Source organism: Pleurodeles waltl, chromosome 10 (assembly GCF_031143425.1).
Source record: "Pleurodeles waltl isolate 20211129_DDA chromosome 10, aPleWal1.hap1.20221129, whole genome shotgun sequence".
NCBI classification, from domain to species: Eukaryota; Metazoa; Chordata; class Amphibia; order Caudata; family Salamandridae; genus Pleurodeles; species Pleurodeles waltl.
Window position 1 is genome coordinate 328,260,484 of NC_090449.1, and position 26,416 is coordinate 328,286,899.

General features: G+C 46.6%; 1 non-coding gene across 1 annotated transcript; it reads right to left on the bottom strand.

The window, feature by feature from the left end:
• Positions 1 to 23,759: 23,759 nt before the first annotated feature.
• Positions 23,760 to 23,832, bottom strand: TRNAA-UGC (transfer RNA alanine (anticodon UGC)). Its single transcript has one exon. It is a non-coding gene; the product is annotated as a tRNA-Ala (tRNA).
• Between the last annotated feature and the right edge of the window lie 2,584 nt (positions 23,833 to 26,416).

Consider the following 26,416-nt stretch of genomic DNA (forward strand, 5'->3'; position numbering starts at 1 on the left):
GAGGATGTTTTTAGATTTTCAAAAACAATTGGTAAAAAAAACCCTTAGGGAAATGCTGCAAATTTACAAAAGCAAATCAATTAGCAGCATTATGTATGGTTCTGCTCTTTGGGGTTTGATGCCCGAGATCCATTCATTACAAGTGCTAGAGAATACATTTTTTTGCAGACTACTTGCAGTGCCAAATACCACCTCCACATTTATGGTACATAAGGAGTTGGGTTGCCCTTATGTGGAAGATCTAATATATACCAATGCGCTGTTGGCTTGGCATGGTATTTGGTCTAAAGAAGGGACGCATTTTACCCAAAAGATTATTAAAGATTGCCTTACATTAGAATATTGGGATAAAATTCCATGGTTCATGCATTTAAAAGAATTGTTGAAAGGTATAAATCTAGCTCCAAATTTGGACAATCCAGGTATTATCCTCCAACTTAGCAAGAAAGAATTGAAAAATCAACTAATGGCATGGAAGGTTAGTGATAGAGAAAAAAGAGAATGTAGGAAATCAACAGTAGCACTTTATATGACTGAAAATAACGAGGTAATGCCAAATTATTTGCTGACAGTAGCAAACATTCAGGATAGATTTTATCTGACCCGAATGCGTTTTAGAATGTTGCACTTTTTGGTTGCTTTCCCAAAGGTGAGGATTTGGAGCAAAAGCTTACCGAAGTGCCCCTGTGTGGGACGATTTGCACAATCCACAATGCACTTTATCATATCTCGTACATTTTATCACAACATTAGGAAACAATTTTTAAAACCCCTATTTGTTATTAACACTGTAGAGAAGCTTTTAATTATTTATATAAACTGGATACCAATGAGAAATGTGATGCAGTGATAAAGTTCATCTTATATGCCATAGAACAAAGAAAAAAGCTGTCGTATTTAGAAAACCTCCGGTATGAGAACGAATAATCGCTCAATTTGTAGTAGCAAAGGCTTTTTTATTTATTTATTAGTAATGTTTTCTTGAAGTATCTTATTGTATATTTTTTACCATTTTAAAGAGATTGTTTATCTTTTATGGAGTAACATCCGAATAAAGATTGATTTGAATTGAATTGACTATATCATTCATTGATAATTTTAACACATACGGGATTTGAATAATTTCCGTGGGACCATATATATCAAACATTACTTTGTCCCAAACAATCCCATCAGGAATTGGCACTGCGGAAATGTTCACAAAAGATAAGTCTCTTCGGACCTTATGTGATGAAAATTGTGGTTTCAAAACCTCCTCCACCGGTTCAACCGCTGATCGCGCGGGAAGAAAATAACCATGTATTAACAAGAAAAAGGTAACAACAAAACCAATCCAAAGCAGAAAGGTTAGGACAGTCAAAGAAAGCCACACATAGTTCCATGGAAAAAAGAAGTATGTGTCTTTAAGCCAATGTATTAGTTTACGTGCACCTGACAGGTAAGCTGTCGAAGAGGCGAATGAGTCTGATGGAACGTCGTTGAAGTCGGGAAAGTAACCAGAGGCAGTTCTTGCAAATGGCGTAGCCATGGTCAGCGGTGGAGTTGGTGTTTCCTGTGGTGGCACACTGTAGACAGCACCATCCGTCTGGCTCATAGTCGAATTGACATGATCAAATGTTTCTAAATTGTTTGTTGTTAGTGAAACTAATGCAAGATCATCCTCCACCCTCCCCAAGCTCGGAGAGGTATCAGTGTTGGTATAAACAACTTGTAGCGGAACTTCTTCTCCAGTAGTGAGAGGGATTCGGGAACTACTGGATGTTCCTCTTGGTCGACTGTGCAGAATCGGCCACATGTTGTAGTTTGACATTGTCAATTGAAACAAAACGATTTTCTTTGGCATCTGGCAATGGTGGTAGAATAACAGTTCTGGTACTGTGTATTCCCAGTACAGGGACTGGTGCCCGATAAGAAGGGCCAAATTCCTTTTTCACTGCAACCTTTTCACGTACAAGATCCCCAACTCTGGGAATCCAGCCGGTGGATGTTACAGGCACATACTTAATTCCTGTGGAGGCAGCCCTTTTAGAAGAGTTATCATCACGGAACTGTTGTAATTCCTGTAAAACAGTGACACGGTCATTTATGTCAAAAGTTGTTTTTGCTGCCTCCACGCCAGGACCATCAAGATCCGGAACAAACATTTGAGTTCTGAACAGGCACTCATAAGAAGTACGACCCCCCAGGGACCTTCTAGACAGGTTATTTAGTGCTCTTTGAACTCCATACAGGTGGGTAAGCCAACTACGACCCGTACATAAGACTCTGGCTGTTAAGGATTGCTTTAAATCGCGGTTTAATCGCTTCATGACTCTATTTCCCTCTGGATGAAATGGAGACAAGTACTGCAGTTGGACCCCCAATGAAGCCATGCTGTCCCTGAATGCCCTTGAGGCGAAAGCAGGGCCCTGGTCCGAGTGGAAAGCCGCAACTGCATATGTACCGATGAAGACTTGCAAATCTTTAATAACAGTCCGAGCGTCAGCCGAGCGTTGTGGCCACACCCATACAAATCTGGAGCATGAATAAACAGCGACTAACATGTATTTGTATGCACTATCAGGTGTTAGTGGAACGCAGTGGTCCAAGTACACACATTGTAACGGTCTGTTAGAAATTAAGAGGGGTGTCTGCTGTGGGTGATTGGCCGTGGAAACTTTAATTTGTTGACAGATGTCACAACAGAGGACATACTGCTTAGTCTCTTTGTAGAGACTGGGCCACCAGTAACAGGCCTGTAAGAGTGAAATTGTAGCAGCCACACCAGCATGTGCAGATGCCACTCCCTCATTCACTGCTTTGATCAATTGTGGTCTTATATCCTTGTTGGATATGTCACGTACGCCTACGCCTGGGATTTTAACTTTAGCGTTCAGCATACCTCCCATGTAGTATTGATATTTATTAGGGAATCCTTTAGGAAGAGGCGTACCATCAACCGTAGCTTTTATGGCAGCTAAAATGTCTGTGTCTGGTTTGGAACTCAAACAAGTCACTGCAGCTACAGTGGCTACTGCCACTGCTGACTTTGAGGCTTCATCAGCCAAAGTATTTCCAGCAATGTGTATTCCAACACGCTGGTGTCCAAGTGTATTCCCAACATGGACTTTCGGTAGCGTCTCTTTCAGATCTGCTACCTTCCCCCACAGGAGTCTGTGTTTTATGGTGTTACCTTTGGGATCTCTGAACCCATTCTGGCTCCAATAATGCAAATATTCATTAAAGGACTTTTACACAGTAATATGAATCACAAACAATCAGCGTAGGCTGTGCCAGATCCGTATTTTCTAGTGCCATCAGCAGAGCTTTTAGCTCAGCCAATTGTGGCGTACAATCCCCTAAAGTCTGTGTAAAGGTATGTAGGGGACAGAATTTCTCCGCCTCCACATAGCCACTCACGACTGCGCAGGCAGCAGAGTATTGATGTTTAGTTCCAATCGCCGGTTGCTCAGAGCCATCGGTGTACATGACTCTATGATGTTGATCGATAGGCAAAGTGTTCGCTGGAACTAGATATTCTGCTTCATATTTCAGAAATTCTTGAGTTTGTAACTTTGGATCAAAAATGTAGTCTACATCAGTGGCTGTTAAAGACGTAGCCCAGTGTATACAAAGTGGATGTAGTGCTTTTGCGTTTGGAACGCTAGCGTTTGTAACAGCCTCTAGGGCCGGAATTGGAGAAACAACAATAATGCGTTTCCCAGCAGTGAGAATTTTCTCTGTGGGTGCAAAGCGTTGTTCAGCTACATAGTACAAATGTGATTTGTATGCAATCGGGACTGTCTCACCTTCATTAAATGTCACATAGGTGAAACCGATGGCCCCAGCTATTACCCTGATGACCAAATGTATTTTGTTGTCCCTTGTGTGTAATTGTTTCGCTGCTAGCATGTCTGTCTGCAATTCTCGAAGAGTGCGAGTATGTTCAACTGTCCAGAATGTACTTGAAAAATCGGGACGTATTAAGTGATATAAAGGTTTTATGCGCGTAGCATAATCGGGAATGTAGGTTCTACCAAAATTTAGGAAACCCAACAACGATTGGAGTTTTTTAATCATATTCAGTGGTTGTAATTGTGCACATTTTTCTAAAAATTGTGGCGCTAGGCTCTTCCCTTCACTCGACAGCTCATATCCCAGGAACAAGATGCTGAGGAAGGCAATTTTTGTTTTTTAAAGTTACATTTGTAGCCAAGTTCAGCAAACCCTACAACAATGCGGGCTACCCGTCTTAAATGTTGTAGTAACTCATCATCTGTGAGAAATATATAATCTACATATGACAATGCTTCAGAGTCAATCTCATGTAAAATAGCAGTCACACGAGCGGCAAACAGTCCTGGACGTTTCTTATACCCCTGAGTCAAACAACAATTTTTTTTCTGAGAGCCTAGTGCGCTAAAGCTCCTTAAGTCCCTGCTTTCAGACTCTATATTCTGGCAGAAGTACCCGTTTGAAATGTCTAAAGTTGTTTTGTATTTTTTCTGCACTATGTTGCTCATCAGTGCAGTGCTATGTGAATTTTGTATAGCATATGTATGTGTATGACTGTTTAAATATCTGTAGTCTAAGACTATTCTGTATGAATGGTCCGGCTTAGCTACGGGAAATAAAGGGTTGTTCATCAGTGAGACACAGGGTTCAATCACATCCTGATACTCTAATTGCGTGAGCATTTCCCTCACTTGTGCCCTTGCTTCATGTTTTATAGGATACTGCGGTTGTAGAGGAGGTTCATTTTTAATGGGAATAACATGGTAAGGAGATTCCCTATCCCACCCTTTGTGATTTCTGTATAATGCAGGTGCCTGTGCCAGCGCCCATTCTGTGGAATAGGATTCAACGAGTTCCTCCGGAACAAGGGGCGAGAAAGAAGGTTTAATAACATCTTCTCCATATGGGCAGGTGCGGACAAAGTCAGACGGCCAATCTTGTTCAGCCAACAAGATGTCATATACTTTGACTATGCGATCCCAAAAGATTGCGTTTATCGTGCATTCAATGTCTCCTTCTAACAGCAGTGTTACTTTGTATACCCTATCAGGCTCGAAGACACGCATGTCCGCTGTCTCTACTTGTATAAAGTCATCAGGTTGCTTTCATCTCCAGATGCTCTAGAAGATTCCGGTGAACTATTGTGACCTCTGCTGCGCTGTCTAGCAAGACTAGAGCCCAGTTCTTGTTCTTCAAGAGGACCTTCTTCCTGTGTGGCATGTCGACCTGAGACTGCTGCCAACTTTTTCTTTTTAAATTGTTGTTTTTGCTGACGGGTTTCTCTTCCTTTTTAACAGAAACATCCAAAAAGCGTTGTGATTCCTGTCTCAGTTTCACATACTGTGTTCTTCGGTCTGATTGCCCACCTCTCTCGTTTCTCTTTTCCGATGAGTCCTGAAAGGAACGAGATTGGCGTGTATCAGTATATTGATATCTATCAGGCGTTTTTATATTATCTCTATTCCTGAGATTATACCTATTCTGTGGGGTCTCCGTACGTGGAGATTCTCCCCTTTCTTTTTTAGGCGTTTGTTGTTTTTTATCCCAGCGTTTCTTATTGCCCTCAGGTTGTTGTTTGCAATTATCCTTATTAATTTTAGCCTGAAACTGAGGTTTTTATGGTCTAGCCCCTAGGCTATCTCGACTGATACTCGAATATGTTTCCGCTATTATTTTAGGCAGCTCTCGTTCCTGATCTTGTTGTGGAACGTGATGGAGCCGCATGCGCACTGCAAGCGCAACTGCTTCCCCTTTAAGGTTACTTAAAATGATTGAGGACACCATGGCAAAGTGTCAACATCAGGGCTGTGCGCGCTCTACAGGTGACTAGAATGCAAAAACCTAACAATTTCAAGCTAACATAACTTATGCATTGTACTGATATGATGTAGTTTAACCTTTTGCATTACAGAGTTCAATCCTGAAGACTTATGCTCAGCATGCATATAAATACTGTTCACTTGCTATGTAATGCTGCAGGCTTTCAGACTGTGGCCCTCATTCTGACCTTGGCGGGCGGCGGAGGCCGCCCGCCAAAGTCCCGCCGTCAGGTTACCGTTCCGCGGTCAAAAGACCGCGGCGGTAATTATGACTTTCCCGCTGGGCTGGCGGGCGGTCGCCTTCAGACCGCCAGCCAGCCCAGCGGGAAAGAGGTGCGACGGGTGCAGTTGCACCCGTCGCGTATTTCACTGTCTGCGCAGCAGACAGTGAAATACATGTAGGGGCCCTCTTACGGGGGCCCCTGCAATGCCCATGCCAGTGGCATGGGCACTGCAGGGGCCCCCAGGGGCCCCGCGACCCCCCCTACCGCCATCCGGATCTCGGCGATCCGACCGCCGGGATCTGGATGGCGGTAGGGGGGGTCGGAATCCCCGCGGCGGTGCAGCAAGCTGCGCCGCCGCGGAGGATTCAATGGGGCCGCGGTACACTGGCGGGACCCCGCCAGTGGTGCCGGTCCGACCGCGGCTTTACCGCCGCGGTCGGAATCCCCATTGGAGCACCGCCGGCCTGTCGGCGGTGCTCCCGCGGTCCTCCGCCCTGGCGGTCAAAGACCGCCAGGGTCAGAATGACCACCTGTGTCAGGGTGTGGTCCCCTTCCAGGGCCTTCCAGAAGCTTTCCCTGCAGCATGCCTGGGTGTGGTTGGTGGGCTGGGCTAAGTCTCTATAAAAGGGCGCCCGCCCAGCTCCACGTGCTCACTATTCAGAGGTCCCGGGGCAGAGCAGCAGCAACTTCCTGAGCTCCTGTTCCGGAGGCCTACTTTGATCTTCCAGGCCTTTGCCCTTCATTTACATTGGTGATCCTTGATCAGGGCAGTAAGACGGAGATCAGGCTGGGCCCCGATCCTGTTTTCGAAGGCATTCGAGCTCTTGGGCCTAATTTTCATGTTGAGAGATTTTATCTTGTGCGTGTGAATATGCTCTGGGTTTTTTCTGGCATTTACATGTTAATATTCGAATCGGCAAGACGCGCGATTCGTTCCTCGTGCTTTAACCCTTGATATGCATTGTGCGCTACCATTTCTTGGCAGTTACATGGTGACATTCAAATCGGCTAGACGCGCGATTCGTTCCTCATGCTTTAACCCTTGATATTCATTGTGCGCTACCATTTCTTGGCACTTACATGGTGGCATTCGAATCGGCAAAACACGCAATTCGATCCTCGTGCTTTAACCCTTGATATTCATTGTGCGCTACCATTTCTTGGCAGTTGCATGGTGGCATTCGAATCGGCTAGACACGCAATTCGTTCCTCGTGCTTAAACCCTTGATATTCATTGTGCACTACCATTTCTTGGCAGTTACATGGTGGCATTCGAATCGGCAAGACGCGCAATTCAATTCTTGTGTGTAATTCATGTTATTCCTTGTACGCTACCATTTCTTGTTATTCATGTGGTAGTCTTCGAATCGGCAAGTCGCACGATTCCTTTTCTGGTGTTTAATTCATGATATTCAATGTGCGCCACCTTTCCTTGGCATTCACATGGTGGGCTTCGAATCGGCAAGTCACGCAATTCATTTCCTGTGTCTAATTCATGATATTCATTGTGTGTTACAATTTCATGACATTTATTGGCTGACATTCGAATCGGCAGAGCGCACAATTTATTTCTTGTGTTGAACTCATGCTATTCAGCGAGCGTTACCATTTCATGGCATTTACTTGGGGGTGCTTGAATCGGCAATACGAGTGATTCATTTCTTGTGTTTAAAATCATGGTGTTCATTATGCACTACCACTTCATGGCATTTCCTTGGTGACCTCCGAGTCGGCAAGATGCGCAATTTATTTCTAGAGTCTAACTAATGTTATTCATGGTGCACAATCATTCCATGGTATTTACAACCTTTGTGAAAATCTGCAATGTGCGCAATTCATGTTCCTGCAATTTTGAGAAAACAAAAATGCTAGAGTTCTAGATGTGATGTTGTATGTACAAAATAAATTCCTCAAGCACGATTCATATGATGGATTAGAAATTATTCAGATTATTTCCTGATCCTCATGCAAAAAATAATACTTGAATTTGAAAGTTGCATTTAACCTTTCTTGATTCCCTCACAGGTATCTAATCATCTTGAAGCCTAGTTATTTAAGTCTATGCTTAGGTTGTCCATGTTTTCAGAATGACAATGCTTAGGGTCATAGCCTAGTATTAATTAATATGATATAATCTTGATATTGTGTGTTTTTACCTTTTTGCTTCCTACAGGTCTCCTTCCCAGCTGTTCCCTTCCTAATCCCCTTTTCCCCACTTGGACTCTCTTAGACTCTGTGACAATTCTAATCAGAGTATTGGAGCTGTCTTGTGGTGGAAGTGTTGGGAACGTGCACAGATCCCGAGGATCTGGTGACTCTGACAGAATAGTGAGCCCACAAATTATTATCCTCCTGGTTTGTGTATGTTCTCAACATGGCCACACTGGACGAGCTAGTCAAGGCTATCACTCAGCTCCAAGCAGAGGTGGTATCATCAAAAGATTTGGCAACTAGCCTAGCTGAGAGAGTGAGTCAGTTACAGGATAAGGTAGAGAAGAAGGAACAAAATCCCACCGGTGTGTCTTGGCCAGGTTTTTCTTCTCAGACTTCTGGAGGTAATCTGACAAACATTTCCCTCAATGTTCCTTCAGCCATTCCTTTAGCTCCCCCAGAACGTTTCTCAGGTGACCCCTTGAAAGCGCAATCTTTCCTGGTTCAAGTGGAATTACACTTCACCTGCAGACCACATACTTTCCCCGATGCCCAGTCCAAAGTAGCTTTCTTGTTATCATATCTGACTGGAGATGCAGCTACCTGGGCTATTCCTCTTGTGCGTAAAGACAGTGCCCTGTTGTACAACTGGAGAAAATTTTGTTCGCAAGTTTGAACGTGTTTTTGATCGTAGAACTGTAACATTGTCAGCAGATCGAGAATTATTAGACTTATGACAAGGGAATCAGGACTTAGGCCCTCATTGTGACCCTGGCGGTGTTGCACCGCCAGGGCCAACGGGGGCGGGAGCACCGCCGACAGGCCGGCAGTGCTCCCTTGGGCATTCTGACCGCGGCGCTTTGGCCGCGGTCAGAAATGGAAAACCGGCGGTCTCCCGCCGGTTTTCCGTTGCCCATTTGAATCCCCCATGGCGGCGCAGCTCGCTGCGCCGCCATGGGGGATTCTGACACCCCCTACCGCCATCCTGTTCCTGGCGGTTCGCCCGCCAGGAACAGGATGGCGGTAGGGGGTGTCGCGGGGCCCCCGTAAGAGGGCCCCGCTAGTATTTCACTGTCTGCATAGCAGACAGTGAAATACGCGACGGGTGCAGTAGCACCCGTCGCACCTTCCCACTCCGCCGGCTCGATTACGAGCCGGCTTCATGGTGGGAAGGTCGTTTTCCCCTGGGCTGGCGGGCGGCCTTTCGGCGGCCGCCCGTCAGCCCAGGGGAAAAGTCAAAATACCCGCCGCGGTCTTGCGACCGCGGTACGGTATTTTGACGGCGGGACTTTGGCCCAAGGTCCGAATGAGGGCCTTAGTGTCATATTTAGCCAACTTTAATCGGCTGGTCGCAGAGACATCCTGGCCCAAAGAAAAACAAGCTGCCTTGTTCTATAAGGGACTCAAAGAGGAGCTAAAAGATATTCTAGCTCAAATAGACCCACAGCCTACAGACTGTCAAGAATTGATAAACCTTGCTTTGAGGCTGGATCATCGTTTAACAGAACGAAAAGGAACATGCAAAAAGACTGAAAAATATTCCTGGCGTGTTCATGATAATAGAGACTTAAGAACTCCGAAAGAAAGAATGCTGGAACCTATGGAAATTGGAACAATCAGGAAACTTTTGACCAAAGACGAAAAGGACCTACGAGGAAAGAATGGACAATGTCTCTACTGTGGGCGCAAGGGTCATTTTGCACAAGAATGTCCAATCAAACCAAAGAGCAAACGAGGTTCGGTCCAGAAGGTCGCAGCCAATGCACAAGTCGAGTCGGAAAACTAAAGCACCCAAGATGTAGAGAAGGGTTGCTCTTGGGTGTCACCGTGGACCCTTCACAATCTAGACATCTCAAAATGGGTATAAAAGTTCAGGTAAAGAAAAAGACCCATCTCAAAAAGGCTCTAATCGATTCTGGGGCTACCGGGAACTTTGTTGATGCCCAATTGGTTTGTGCATGGGGGATACCATGTATTGAAAAAAAGACCCCAGAAATCATCCAGGCAGTAGATGGAAACCTCTTGACTGGAGGTCCGGTAACTCTTCAGACTGTCCCCTTGTCGGTGATTTGTGAAGATAAGAATCAAAGAAAGAAACATAAAGGGAAACTCATTTTTGACATGATCCATACACCCCAGTATGGAATTATCCTTGGCTTACCATGGTTAACTCATCACAATCCAGAGATTAATTGGGCAGAACGAAAAGTCGTGTTCTCATCTGCGCTATGTAAAGAACAATGCCTCCAAAAGTTTCAAGTATCAAATGTTTGCAACTCTTACATAGCCACTGCCGCGAAGAAAGAAGTTAAATTGCCGAAACAGTATTCATCTTACGAATCAATCAATCAATCAATCAATCAATTTGTAAAGCACGCTACATACCCGTGAGGGTTTCAAGGCGCTGGAGGGGGGGGAGGTGCTGCTACTGCTCAAAGAGCCAAGTCTTGAGGAGTTTTCTGAAGGAAAGAAGGTCTTGGGTCTGTCGTAGACCCGGCGGGAGGGTGTTCCACGTCTTGGTGGCGAGGTACGAGAATGTCCTGCCGCCTGAAGATTTGCGCCGGATGTGGGGGATGGAGGCGAGGGCGAGGTTAGCGGAGCGGAGATGCCGAGTGGGGGTGTAGAAGCTGAGTCTGCTGTTCAGGTATGATGGTCCGGTGTTGTGGAGTGCCTTGTGTGCGTGGGTGAGGAGCTTGAAGGTGATCCTCTTGTTGACGGGAAGCCAGTGAAGGTCTCTTAGGTGGGGGGTGATGTGGCAGTGGCGAGAAATGTTGAGGATGAGTCGGGCAGAGGCATTTTGGATGCTTTGGAGGCGTTGGAGGAGTTTGGATGAGATGCCGGTGAAGAGGGCGTTGCCGTAGTCGAGACTGCTGCTGACGAGGGCCTGGGTTACTGTTTTTCTTGTTTCTGTTGGGATACATTTGTAGACTCCGCGAAGCATGCGGAGGGTGTTGTAGCAGGAGGAGGAGATGGCGCTGACCTGCTTTGACATGGAGAGTGAGGAGTCGAAGGTGAAGCAGAGGTTTCGTGCCCTGTCGGTGGGTGTCGGTGGGGGACCCAGCGTGGACGGCCACCATGAGTTGTCCCAGGCGGAGGGGGAGCATCCAAGGATGAGGACCTCTGTTTTGTCCGAGTTTAGTTTTAGCCGACTGTCTCTCATCCTGTCGGCAATGGCTTTTAGTCCCTCGTGGAGGTTGGTTTTGGCGGTATGTGGGTCCTTGGTGAGGGACAGGATCAGTTGGGTGTCGTCGGCTTAGGAGATGATGTTGAGGTTGTGCTGACGGGCCACTTGTGCGAGGGGGGCCATGTAGATGTTGAACAGTGTCGGGCTGAGGGATGAGCCCTGGGGTACGCCGCAGATGATGTTGAAGGCTTTGGATTGGTACGGGGGAGGCGGACTCTTTGGGTTCTGCCGGCGAGGAAGGATGTGGTCCATTCGAGGACCTGGTCCTGGATTCCTGATGCGTGGAGGTGGGATTTTAGGGTGTGGTGACAGACGGTGTCAAAGGCGGCTCATAGGCCTAGGAAAATGAGGGCTGATGTCTCTCCATTGTCGAGGTGGCTTCTGATGTCATCTGTGGCGGCGAGGAGGGCGGTTTCGGTGCTATGGTTGCGTCTAAAGCCGGACTCGGAGGGGTCAAGGATGTTGTTGTCTTCAAGGTACCGAGTGAGCTGAGTGTTGACGATTTTCTCGATGACCTTTGCCGGGAAAGGGAGCAGAGAGATGGGCCGGAAGTTTTTCAGGTCCTTGGTGTCCGCCTTTGGTTTCTTGAGAAGGGCGTTGATTTTGGCGTGTTTCCAGCTTTCCGGGAATCTTGCAGTTTCGAAGGAGATGTTGAAGGCTTTCCGTAGGTGTGGTGCGATGGCTGTGTCTGCTTTGTTGAAGATGTGGTGTGGGCAGGGGTCTGATGGTGAACCGGAGTGGATGGAGTTCATGGTCTTGTGGGTTTCGTCGTTGCTGATGTTGGTCCAGGATGTCAGTCGGCTGGAGCGGGTGAAGTTTGTGGTGGGTGGGGTAGGAGCGCCCGGAGTGTGAGGGTGGTTGAAACTGTTGTGGATGTCTGTGATTTTCTGGTGGAAGGCGGTTGCTAGGGCGTCGCATAGTTCTTGGGAGGGGGTGATGTCGTTGACGGTGGCCTCTGGGTTGGAGAGTTCTTTTACAATGCTGAAAAGTTCTTTGCAGTCGTGGGCGTTGTTTTCTAGGCGGGTTTTGAAGGAGGATCTTTTTGCTAGCCGGATGAGTTGGTGGTGTTTGCGTGTGGCATCCTTGAGTGCCGTGTGGTTGTCTGGAGTGCGTTCGAGTAGACATATTTGCTTCAGTTTTCGGCAGTGACTTTGGAGGTTTGGAGGTCGTCGGTGAATCAGGTGGCTTTTTTGTTGATGTGGTTGTTGGAGGGTTTTCTGAGTGGAGCAAGGCGGTCGGCGCAGTCGTTCATCCATAGCTTGAGGTTGTGTGCCTCGATGTCAGGGTCGGTGGGGTTGGCGGGCGGTTTTTGGGCTAGGGCGTTGGTTAGTCGAAATCCGTGACTTTGCCCCAATGACGGTGAGGTGGTTGTTCGGTGTGGTGGTGTTCTGTCTGTTTCTTGAAGGTGAAGTGGATGCAGTGGTGGTCGGTCCAGAAGAGTTCGGTGGTATGGTTGAAGGTGACGTGGTTGCTTGTGGAGAAGATGGGGTCAAGGGTGTGACCGGCTGTGTGGGTGGGTGTGCTGACGAGCTGTGTGAAGCCGAGGTTGGCGAGGTTTTCGGTCAAGGTGGTGGAGTTGGTGTCATTGTTGTTTTCGAGGTGAAAGTTCAGGTCCCCGAGGAGGATGTAGTCCATAGAGGCGAGTGAGTGGGTGCTGGCCAGGTCGGCGATGGCGTTGCTGAATGGTGCCCTGGGTCCTGGGGGACTATAGATGAGTGTTCCTCTGAGCGTGGTGATGGAGTTGGTGCGGACTTGGAAGGGAAGGAGTTCGGCGGCGCTGAAGGAGTCGTCCAGGGTGGTTTTGACTTCGAGGGTGGCTTTGTGGATGATGGTTATGCCACCTCCGGTTCTGTTGGTGCGGTCTCGGCGAGCGACTTTGTATCCGTTCGGGATGGCTATGGCGATGTCTGGTGCTGAGGAGTCGTTCCACCAAGTTTTGGTTAGAAAGGCCACATCTGGGGAGGTGGAATGGAGCAGGTCCCAGACTTCGATGGTGTACTTGCGTGCTGAGCGGGTGTTGAGGAGTATGCAACGGAGGTGGTTGGTCTTGATCCTGGGAGGTTTGTGGGCTCTGTTGCAGGTGAAGATGCAGTTGTGGCAAGAGAAGGGTCTGTGCGTGTTCTTTAGAGAGGCCTGGAAGCAGGTGGTGTCTCGGCTGGTATTGAGTGCCCGTAAGGTGTCGGCATTATAGTGGATGCTGACGGGGTGGCTGTTGCCTGGACCTGGGGTTCTGGCGCTGGGCGCGGCCAGGCCCGGATGGGCGAAGACGGGCTTGCCTTTGGCCCGCCAGCGGCGCGGCCGTGCCACGGCTGCCTTAAGAGGAGGGGAGGGTGGGAGTGTCTGCTGGGAGGCAGGAAAGCCTGGCGAATGAGAGGGCTGGGGGGTGGGGACGCAGGGGTCGCAGCGGGGGGAAAGTGGATCTGGAAAGGAAACGGTGAGAAGGAGGGGGGAGGCGCGAGGGGTCACAGAGGACGCAGCAGCGGGAAAAGTGGCTCTGGAAAGGAAACAGTGAGAAAGAAGGGGGAGGCGGGAGGGGCCGCAGGGGACGCAGCGGCGGGAAAAGTGGATCTGGAAAGGAAACGGGATGGAGGTGATGCGGACATGGAGCGGGGAGCGACCTGCCTGCATTCGATGTGTTTGATGAGAAAGAAGCAGAGAACTTACCTCCTCATAGGTCTTATGACTGTCAAATTGATCTAGTTCCAGATACTCCCCAACTGTCGTGTATACGCCCTGTCAGAACATGAAAACCAACATTTACGAAAGTATCTAGATCAATTCTTGGAGAATGGTTTCATTTGCCCTTCTAAGTCTCCTGCAGCTTCTCCTTTGTTTTTTGTTCCGAAGGCGAATGGAGAACTTCGAACTTGTATCGACTATAGGGGAGTGAACAAAGTCACCATCAAGAATAAATAACCTTTGCCCCTAATTCCGGTCTTGCTGGAACAAGTAAAGAAAGCAAAAATCTACACGAAGCTTGATCTTCGAGGTGCTTATCATTTGGTTAGAATGAGAGAGGGCGACGAATGGAAAACAGCGTTCAAGACAAGATATGGCCTCTTTGAATACACCGTCTTGCCTTTTGGTCTGTGTAATTGTGGGAGGCTGGCCTGGCTTGTAGTGGGTACCAAGGGGTACTTACACTCTGTACCAGGTCCAGTTATCCCTTATTAGTGTAGAAGAGGTATTTCTAGCAGCTTAGGATGATAGAAGGTAGCTATAGCAGAGCAGCCTAGGCTGAACTAGGAGACATGCAAAGCTCCTACTATACCACTGGTGTCATATGCACAATATCATAAGAAAACACAATACACAGATATACTAAAAAATAAAGGTACTTTATTTTTATGACAATATGCCAAAAGTATCTCAGTGAGTACCCTCAGTATGAGGATGCCAAATATACACAAGATATATGTACACAATACCAAAAATATGCAGTAACAGCAAAAGGGAGTAATGCTAGCAGTGTAAAGTTACAATAGATTGCAATAGGAGCACATAGGTATAGGGGCAACACAAACCATATACTCCAAAAGTGGAATGCGAACCACAAATGGACCCCAAACCTATGTGAGCTTGTAGAGGGTCGCTGGGACTGTAAGAAAACAGTGAGGGTTAGAAAAATAGCCAACCCCAAAACCCTGTGAGGTAGGTGTAAAGTGCACCTACAACCCCCAGAGAGCACAGAAGTCGTGATAGGGGGATTCTGCAAGGAAAACCAACACCAGCAAAGCAACAACAGTGGATTTCCGGACCTGAGTACCTGTAAAATAAGGGGACCAAGTCCAAAAGTCGCGACAGTGTCGAGAGTGAGCAGATGCCCAGGAAATGCCAGCTGAGGGTGCAAAGGAGCTGCCACTGGATGGAAGAAGCTTGGTGTTTTGCAAGAATGAAGAGGACTAGGAACTTCTCCTTTGGAGGATGGATGTCCCACGTCGTGAAGAAGCTTGCAGGAGTGTTCCCACGCAGAAAGACTGCCAACAAGCCTTGCTAGCTGCAAGGGTCACGGTTAGGATTTTTGGATGCTGCTGTGGCCCAGGAGGGACCAGGATGTCGCCACTTGGATGAGGAGACAGAGGGGGCGCCCAGCAAGTCAGGGAGCCCTCACAGAAGCAGGCAGCACCCGTAGAAGTACAGGAACAGGCACTTGGAGTAAGAGTGAACCGGAGTCCATGCGAAGTCACAAAAGGGAGTCCCACGACGCTGGAGGACAACTCAGAAGGTTGTGCACTGCAGGTTAGAGTGTCAGGGACCCAGGCTTGGCTGTGCATGAAGGAAATCCTGGAAGAGTGCACAGGAGCCGGAGCAGCTGCAAATCACGCGGTGCCCAGCAATGCCGTCTAGCGTAGGGAGGCAAGGACTTATCTCCACCAAATTTGGACTGAAGAGTCACTGGACTGTGGGAGTCACTTGGACTGAGTTGCTGAGTTCCAGGGACCACGCTCGTCATGCTGAGAGGGGACCCAGAGGACCGGTGATGCAGTCTTTTGTTGCCTGCGGTTGCAGGGGGAAGATTCCGTCGACCCACGGGAGATTTCTTCAGAGCTCCTGGTGCAGAAAGGAGGCAGGCTACCCCCAGAGCATGCACCACCTGGAAACAGTCGAGAAAGCTGGCAGGATGAAGCGATACAAGGTTGCTAGTAGTCGTTTGGCTACTTTGTTGCGGTTTTGCAGGCGTCTTGAGCAGTCAGCGTTCGATCCTTTGGCAGAAGGTGAAGAGGGAGATGCAGAGGAACTCTGGTGAGCTCTTGCATTCGATATCTGAAGAATTCCCCAAAGCATAGACCCTAAATAGCCAGAAAAGGAGGTTTGGCTACCTAGGAAGGAGGATAGGCTAGTAATAAGGTAAGAGCCTATCATAAGGAGTCTCTGACGTCACCTGATGGCACTGGCCACTCAGAGCAGTCCAGTGTGCCATCAACACCTCTGTTTCCAAGATGGCAGAGGTCTGGGGCACACTGGAGGAGCTCTGGGCACCTCCCAGAGTACCCGGGTTCTGTGCTAGAGACCCGGGGGATCATGGAATTGTCTCCCCAATGCCAGAATGGCATTGGGGTGACAATTCCATGATCTTAGACATGTTACATGGCCATGTTCAGAGTTACCATTGTGACGCTATACATAGGTAGTGACCTATGTATAGTGTACGTGTGTAATGGTGTCCCCGCACTCACAAAGTCCGGGGAATTTGCCCTGAACGATGTGGGGGCACCTTGGTTAGTGCCAGGGTGCCCACACACTAAGTAACTTTGCACCCAACCTTCACCAGGTGAAGGTTAGACATATAGGTGACTTATAAGTTACTTAAGTGCAGTGGTAAATGGCTGTGAAATAACGTGGACGTAATTTCACTCAGGCTGCACTGGCAGGCCTCTGTAAGAATTGTCATATCTCCCTAATGGTGGCAAAAGAAATGCTGCAGCCCATAGGGATCTCCTCGAACCACAATACCCTGGGTACCTCAGTACCATATACTAGGGAATTATAAGGGTGTTCCAGTATGCCAATGTGAATTGGTGAAATTGGTCACTAGCCTGTTAGTGACAATTTGGAAAGCAGAGAGAGCATAACCACTGAGGTTCTGGTTAGCAGAGCCTCAGTGAGACAGTTAGTCATCACACAGGGAACACATATAGGGCACACTTATGAGCACTGGGGCCCTGCCTGGCAGGGTCCCAGTGACACATAGACTAAAACAACATAAATACAGTGAAATATGGGGGTAACATGCCAGGCAATATGGTACTTTCCTACAGTAATGCTCCAGCAGCATTTACATTTTTCTTGAATGACGTTCTTAGAGAGTACCTCGACATATTTGCCATTGTCTACATCAATGACATTTTGATCTACTCAGACAATGAAAATGAACATGTACAACATGTCAAGAAAATTTTTGCAGCCCTTCGAAAGCACCATTTATATTGCACACTAACCAAGTGTGAGTTTCATGTTACCTCAGTTGAGTTTTTAGGGGTTATCCTTACCCCTCAAGGTATGGTGATGGCAGAAAAGAAAGTAAAGGCTGTATCTTATTGGCCCACCCAAAGACTGTTCGTGATGTACAATGTTTCCTGGGGTTTGCAAATTTTTACTGGAGATTCATAAATCATTTCTCCCAGACAGTGGATCCAATCACTAAGCTATTAAGAAAGAAAGAAAAATGTGTCTGGTCCCCAGCAGCTGACCAAGCCTTTTCAACTTTGAAGGAAGCTTTCTCCACTGCCCCATTCTTGACTCATCCTGACGCGGATAGTCCCATCATAGTGGAAGCTGATGCTTCAGATGTGGCAATACGAGCAGTCTTTTCGCAACAAAACAAAGACACTGGTCAACTTCATCCTGTAGCTTACATGTCTCGGAAGTTGAAGGAAGCCGAACATAACTATGTCATTGCTGAAAAAGAGCTTCTGGCGATTCGTGACGCTTTTAAAGAATGGAAACATCATTTGGTGGGTGCCAAATACACTGTCGCAGTATATACTGATCATCGCAATCTTCAGTTCATGAGTTCCGCCAGACTTTTGACTCCTTGGCAATTACGCTGGATGCTGTTTTTTGCCGAATTTTATTTTGCGGTAACTTTCCGACTTGGTAAAGACAATCGCAAAGCTGACACCTTGTCCCGTCAAGAGTCTACCACATTGCCTGCAGTTCAAACCTCCAGAGCTATCATTGCTCCAGACAAAGTCCTATGTATCATAAAAACTGGAGATTTCTTTGAAGACATCTGCAATTCTTTCACTGTTGAGAAATGGCAGACATGGGCCCAAGCAGATCCCAAAAGGTCGATCAAGCAAGGATTACCTTTTCATAACGCTCGTTTGTTCGTGCCCACTACCAAACTTTGCAAGATAGTGTTTCATTGGTTGCATGTTATACCTACGGCAGGTCATCCAGGTACTCCTAAGAATCTTGAATTAATCCAACGCTATTTTTGGTGGCCTACCCTAACAAAAGATGTAAAAGCGATGGTAAACAACTGCGAAGTCTGTGCTCGCACTAAAACAAGTCATTCAAAACCGAAAGGGTTGTTGCATCCACTCCCAACTCCAAGTCGTCCTTGGGAGCACATTTCTTTAGACTTATTACAGGTCTACCAGTGGTCCAACAACATTCAGTAATCCTGGTGGTAGTAGATAGTCTCACAAAATATAGACATTTCATTGCTTGCAAGTAATTGCCCACCTCCAGTGAACTGGCAACTATTTTACTGAATAGAGTGGTTCGTTATCATGGACTGCCAAAAATGATCCTCTCCGATCGAGGGTTGCAATTTGCCTCCAATTTCTGGAAGACGTGGTGCAAAACACTCCAAGTGACATCCACACTATCTACTAGCCACCATCTTCAAACAGATGGTCAAACTGAGAGACTAAATCAAACTTTGAAGCAATACCTGCATGCTTACGCTGAAAAAGCACTTCATTCTTGAACATCAATGCTCTGGTTAGCTGAGTTAGCCTACAATAATTAATTCCACACTTCTACTGGCGTTACACCCTATTTTTGCTTGTTTGGCTTTCATCCTGACACCTTGCCCATCACAATCCCTCAAGAAAGTTCACTTACACCAGCTGTGTCAGAAACCATTCAACATCTGCATCAAACCCAGAAATTGATTCAACAGCATTTAGAAAAGGCCAAACAAAAATACAAAAAGCATTATGATAAAAAACATTGTGAGGGACCGCACATTACCAACCAAGTGATAAAGTGTGGCTTTCCACAAAACATATAGACTTCAAGAAGAAGCACATGTTCAACCTCAAATTCATAGGTCCTTACACTGTCCTTCAGCAAATCAATTCTGTGACTTATAAACTGCAATTGCCAAGATCATTACAGTTTCATCCAGTGTTCCACACTTCCCTCTTAAAAAAGGCTGTCCAGAAGGTCCGCCCTCATCCAGCTCCTGTTCTAGTACAGGGGGAAGTAGAATACGAAGTCAAGAAAGTGTTGGATTCTAAACTGAGAGGGCGTAATCTATGTTACTTAATCTCATGGAAAGGTTATGGCCCTGAAAGTAACTCATGGGTTTCCGCATCTGATATCCATGCTCCAGTACTTGTGAGACGTTTTCATAGTCTCAATCCAGACAAACCAGGCCCTAGAGCGTGTCTGGGAGAGGGGAGTACTGTCAACATCAGGGCAGTGCGCTCTCTGCATGCGACTAGAATGCAAAAACCTAACAATGTCAAGCTAAAATAATTTATGCATTGTGCTGAAATGATGTAGTTTAACCTTTTGCATTACAGAGTTCAATCTTGAACACTTATGTTCAGCATGCATATGAATACTGTTCACATGCAATGTATTGCTGCAGGCTTTCAGACTGTGTCAGGATGTGGTTCCCTTCCAGGGCCTTCTAGAAGCTTCCCGTGCAGCATGCCTGGGTGTGGTTGGTGGGCTGGACTAAGACTCTATAAAAGGGAGCCATCCTAGCTCCACGTGCTCACTATTCAGAGGTTCCGGGGCAGAGCAGCAGCAACTTCCTGAGCTCCTGTTCCGGAGGTCTACTTTGATCTTCCAGGCCATTGCCCTTCATTTACATTGGTGATCCTTGATCAGGGCGGTAAGATGGAGATCGGGCTGGGCACCCGATCCCGGTTTCGAAGGCATTCGAGCTCTTGGGCCTAATTTTCATGTTGAGAGATTTTATCTTTTGCGTGTGAATATGCTCTGGGTTTTTTCTGGCATTTACATGTTAATATTCGAATCGGCAAGACGCGCAATTCGTTCCTCGTGCTTTAACCCTTGATATTCATTGTGCGCTACCATTTCCTGGCACTTACATGGTGGCATTCGAATAAGCAAAACGCGCGATTCGTTCCTCGTGCTTTAACCCTTGATATTCATTGTGCGCTACCATTTCTTGGCGGTTACATGGTGGCATTCGAATCGGCCAGACGCGCGATTCGTTCCTCGTGCTTTAACCCTTGATATTCATTGTGCACTACCATTTCTTGGCAGTTGCATGGTGGCATTCTAATCGGCAAGACACACGATTCACTTCTTGTGTGTAATTCATTTTATTCCATGAACGCTTGTTATTCATGTGGTAGTCTTCGAATCGGCAAGACGCGCAATTCATTTCCTGTATCTAATTCATGATATTCATTGTGTGTTACAATTTCATGACATTTATTGTCTGACATTCGAATCGGCAGAACGCGCGATTAATTTCTTGTGTTGAACTCCTGCTATTCAGCGAGCGTTACCATTTCATGGCATTTACTTAGGGGTGCTCGAATCGGCAATACGCGCAATTAATTTCTTGTGTTTAAAATCACAGTGTTCATTATGCACTAACCACTTCATGGCATTTCCTTGGTGACCTCCGAGTCCGCAAGACGCGCAATTTATTTCTCGAGTCTAACTAATGGTATTCATGGTGCACAATCATTCCATGGTATTTACAACTTTTGTGAAAATCTGCAATGTGCGCAATTCATGTTCCTGCAATTTTGAGAAAACAAAAATGCTAGAGTTCTAGATGTGATGTTGTATTTACAAAATAAGTTCCTCAAGCACGATTCATATGATGGATTAGAAATCATTCCGATTATTTCCTGATCCTCATGAAAAAGATAATACTTGAATTTGAAAGTTGCATTTAACCTTTCTTGATTCCCTCACAGGTATCTAGTCATCTTGAAGCCTAGTTATTTAAGTCTATGCTTAGGTTGTCCATGTCGTCAGAATGACAATGCTTAGAGTCATATCCTAGTATTAATTTATATGATATAATCTTGATAATGTGTGTTTTAACCTTTTTGCTTCCTACAGGTCTCCTTCCCAGCTGTTCCCTTCCTAATCCCCTTTTCCCCACTTGGACTTTCTTAGACTCTGTGACAATTCTAATCAGAGTATTTGGGCTATCTTGTGGTGGAAGTGTTGGGAACGTGCACAGACCCCGACGATCTGGTGACTCTGACACAAAGTTACCCATCAGTTGCATCCCCAAATCTAGGGCCGGGGCAGCCCCATATTCATCTTGAATTTGTTTAAGCACTTCCGGTAGGTTGGCTAGTGTTGGTGTACCGTGTGCAGTTGTATAGAGCGCGGCAAATACCATGCCCCATGTATTACAGTTTTTAACTGTAGGGGCCATCCCAAAGGGCAAGCACATTGTTAATATTCTATGTTTATCTTGAGGTCCTGTATGGGGAAATACTGCCTCCGGCGTATTCATTTTGTGTGCTAGTCAAAACGGAGTTTCCTCTCGTTTGGCGGGTACCTTACCCATAATTGAATGTACAGTCACCGGGTTTATACCTGGTGTTAATGCATGTGGTTGTGCTGGAGCAGCACAAGCTGGGTTGGTATTTAAAGTTTGCATTATAAATTACACCAATCATCTGTATATTGCTATTAATTCAATGTATAAGCGACGAACCTCAACTACTGCTAAATTTGCAACCGCAGGATGTGGTGTATAAGTGGCCAATAAAGGCCAGGTAGGACCATTATTACTTAGTGGACCTAAACTAACTGGTAATATTGTGTGGGGTAGGGCGCCATCAAGCCAATTATTATGTTCTTGATAAGATAGAGGTATCTCTAAATATGCGTACGCTCTGTATTGTCCAAGTGCGTTCGCAGTTGTATATGTGTGAAATTTATTTGTGTTCCCATCAACTGCTGGAAATGTGACCCAAGAGTAAAAAAGCTCTGTTCTATAAGCTGCGTGGGCATCCACCACAAACGTGACTGGACCTCCCTGGGCCTTGAGGCCATTTGCTAGTAAGTGCACTGTGAGCGGTTGTCTCATGTTAACAGCTATTTGTACAACTTGGGGATTCAACATGATTGAAGCACTATGAGTTCAGAGAAGGCACACCAAGATGGGGTTTTTCCTTTTAAAGTTCAAGCTTGAACACCCGCCAGCTGAATTAAGATTACCTATACAGCTGTGGAGGAAATCCTTAGCACCACGGACGTCTCCGTATATGGGACTAAGGTGTCATTATATAAAAAGAGACTGAGATACTCCGGTGGACCCAAAAATTAGAGCCTGACCAAACGTTGGCGGCTCCATGTCGCGTAAGCTCTCATTACGCTAATGAGACTACAGGATTTTGAGCAGCAAGATCATCCACAGTGTGGGGGACTGAGTCTTTGCCCACGGTGGCTGACACCTGTTGCACCAAATCCAGGTTTTGCTCCGGCTAACTAGCAGTGCCTCATCTGTCCCGAATGGTAGAGACAATTGGGCAGCCGAGCAAATGACAAATGTGTACTTCTCAGGGAAGTTGTGGTCACTCAGGTCACAATCGGTTCTCTCATACACAGTACGGTCTCATATATAAACGACAATAAAGGCAGTGTAAGTTTTAAAGATTGGTTTAATAAAATGAGTGCATTTTTGATAGCAAAGCGTGAGCTGCAATAACCAGAACTACACAACACAATAAGATTAAAATAGTGACTTTGAGAGTGAAGTATAAAAATAAGGCTATCATACTGCCGCTATATTAAATTAGCTGCCGAGCACCAACGCAGCCATCGTTGCGCTATGGTACAAGGATGGCTGCGTTGAGGGGGAAATTGTTTTTGTGCAGGAAGGCACACCTTCCTGCACAACAAAAATCTTCAATGGCGATATGCTCTTGAGCACACATAGAAAGAGCAAAAGCGAGGAGAAATTAAAACATTTCTGCTTGTTGCACCACTATAACGACACCCATGGGATGGCGTTGGATTGTGGGGCTGCCACAGATTTACAGAAATTTGTAAAACTGGAGCACACATAGAATGAGCAAAAACAAGTAGAAATGAAAACATTTCTGCTCGTTGCACCACTATAACGACACTCATGGGATGGCAATGGATTTTGGGGCTGCCACAGAATTACAGAAACTCGTAAAACTGGAGCAGCATTAAAATGCTCTGGTGTTGCAGTGGCAAACCCACAGCAACACCCATTTTACGTCTCTTCCAGGGAAAGGGCTGCGTGTGAAGGGGCTGTATATGCAAGTTGGTGTTACGCCACAAAAAGTGGCTGAACGCCGTCTTGTAGATACAGCACAGTGCATAGTGCCACCGGGGCATCACTAAAGATGATCCGCCGGTGGGGATAGATCCTTGTAAGTCTGGCCCTTTCTTTGCTCAAGCTGTATGTTCTTGGTGAGGGCAGGAAAGCCATTTTCGCTCTCATACCTTCCTTCCTTGAATGCAGTAGGCCCAGGCTTCAATATAAAGGTCAAAGAGTAAGCAACTGACTGCCATAGGCTGTATTGACTTCTCTTGGTGAGCTGTGACTGATGCCCCCGGAGCGTAGTACCTCACAATAGTGAAGGATAGACACAGCCTCTTTAATCTCAACTTATCTGTCAGGTGATGTGGTAAATGCAAATAATACTATTAAGCACAGCAACTTGCTGTTTCTGCCTGGTCTCGAACTAGGGACCTTTCGCATGCAAGGCGAAAATGATAACCACTACACTACAGAAACAGACATGCATGTGTGCTTGCTTCATGGGGCTATGCATTGGACTGGAACCATTACACTATGGAAACAGACACACCTGCTTTCTTTCTGTGGCTATGCTTTGGACTGGAATGCAAGGACTAAGGGACAATATTCATGACGCTCAAAGCTGAGCCTTTCTGACAGGATCTCCTCCTTTGGAAGAAAGGAACTGGGATCACTTTCATTCCAAGAGGTGATTTCAAAACCAGCCTTGCAATTACTTTGGAGAAGCACTGTGCATTTCATGTTTCAACGAGAAGTGCTGCTCCAACACAGAAAAGCAGTTAGAAAGAAATCCCGCACTCGTTCATCATGCCGAACTGCCTCGACACCAGTAGAAAGCATGCAATGCATTCCACCATGGCATCTTACAAGAGTGGAAAGCAGAAATACTCCTGTTTAAAAAGAGATTGAACCTATGAAGACACAGGCTCGTGTAGGATTTGTTCCAAGGACCTCTTACACCCAAAGGGAGAATCATACCCCTCGACCAACAAGCCTGCCACTACAAAAGCATTTCAAACATCTTCTGAAAATGTCTTTGAGAAAAAGCAGGGCCACTTGGAGACTCGCCTTCTAAGCGTGCCATAGCAATTGATGTTTTGTGTCAAGGATTTTTTGTTTGTCTCTAGCAAGGTAGGAGGTAGTCAAGAAGCCCTCTGCCAGTGAGCTGAAATGTGGCGCTGATAAGAAGAGCAGACCCTTTCTGGTAGTTGTACCCCTCCGCAGGACCTGGGCCCTTGCACCTTAGACTTCCAGACCAGAAGCACTGAAGGGCCTGCCATCTCTTGCGCCTGAGCCAGAGGAGCATGCCTCATGTATTCAAGCACACTTGCTCGCTCAGTGCTCGATCAGGCTCGATCAGGCGAGATTTATACAAGTGCCTCACAGGCCTGAAACACTCACCTGGGAGACACTGGGTGGCTAAATTCCCAGAATCGCTTTTGATGGGAAAATCACCTCCTTTCATCCAGACTCATTTCAGAAATGGCTGAAATCAGAAGACAGTGCTCAGGGGTGCCTAGGTACTGCCTACTCCCAGCTGTCTCTCTGTCTTCTTCATGTTAATTTCAAGTCACAAGGAGGGACCATTGCCATTCTGTTCCGCCCACCTAACCAGGAGACCCAGGTTGAGCTTGTCTGCCTGTTGTTGTTGCAGGGGCAGTGCCTTCTCTGCCCAAAAGTGGCAGGAGAGCCTCACTTCAAACAATGGAATCAACTCCTTAAGTAGAAACCAGCATGGTAGTTACTGTGACAAGGTGCAGCTCTAACAGAAGGTGTGACTGAGAAGCCCCTTCCAGAAATACACAGAATTCTGATTGAGGGCCCAGTCGGAGGGTTGGTGGGTTTCTTTTCATATGCTACAGCAGCTTGCAAAGATAGTGTTGTGGGGAGCTGGCTGTGCAAGCAGAGGAAGATTTAAGGGCAGAAAATAGACCTATCAGAAGTGGGATTTGAACCCATAAATACATGAGGAAACCAGAATGCTTAGCTTCACTGAAGATCAAGCTCTCTTGAGACTGCCGCCTTAGACCACTCGGCCATCCTGACAGCTGAATCTGTGTTTAGGTCTGACTCTTCAGCCTGCACTTGTCGGTGCTGCCGCTTGCAATGTTCCTATCAAGGTCACAGGTTTAAAGGCTCCACAATATAACATGGCCAAGAAAAAAAAGAAGAAAAAAACAGAAGAAGAAACCAGGCACATGCACGACCACTGAAAGATGCAGATAACTTTTCCTCGTCCTGCAATAGTAAAGCAAGTTTTACACAGGTCATACGTTTTTAAAGGCCATCATTGTCTGAGTGTGCACTGAGTGAGACTGAGGTTTTAGGGAGCAAACACAAAAGCAGACCCTGCTCAGTCTCGCACCAGGACCTTTCACATGTTAGGCAAACATCATAACCACTACACTACAGAAACAAGCGTGATGTGTTGACTGAAGGAGCACAGTTCCCCTCATATGTTTGCCCGATTACCTCTATACATGATCAGAAGTTGCTCGCAAAGCGAGGCGTAAGTGTGATAATTGCAGCGTTGTCAGCCAGAAAGCATACACTCAGACGTAATGCAAAGTCACAGCTGCAGGCAGAGACAAATATCTGATGCCTAAATGCCTGAAACCAGATCCTTTGAAAGCGTCACACAGAGCACATTGAGAGCAAGCAGGAAGGAAGCCAAGGCATGGTAATCCATTTTTCGCCTGAGGCTAAAAATATTTTGCACAACGCTTTGAGTGGAATGAGAAATCTTCAAGCTTTGTGTATTTTGAGTAGGATTTGTGTGTTTTCTGCTAAAAAGGGTGTGTCAGGGATTTGAACCCGGGACACCAACGAGCTAGGGCACAGAAGTGCCAGTGTTCAGACCCTGCTCCTAGAGTTGATGGCAGGGAGTGGGAGAATACATCCCAGGGCAAGAAACTGCACATGGTTCTCTCTTCTGCAATATGACTAGAGTCATTTCCATGGTCTTTATCGAACATGACATAAAAAGCCTCTATCCTTTAGACCTTTTTTACACCGATTTACAAGAAGATGACTGAGTGCGACGCTGAGCCAAATTTGGCAG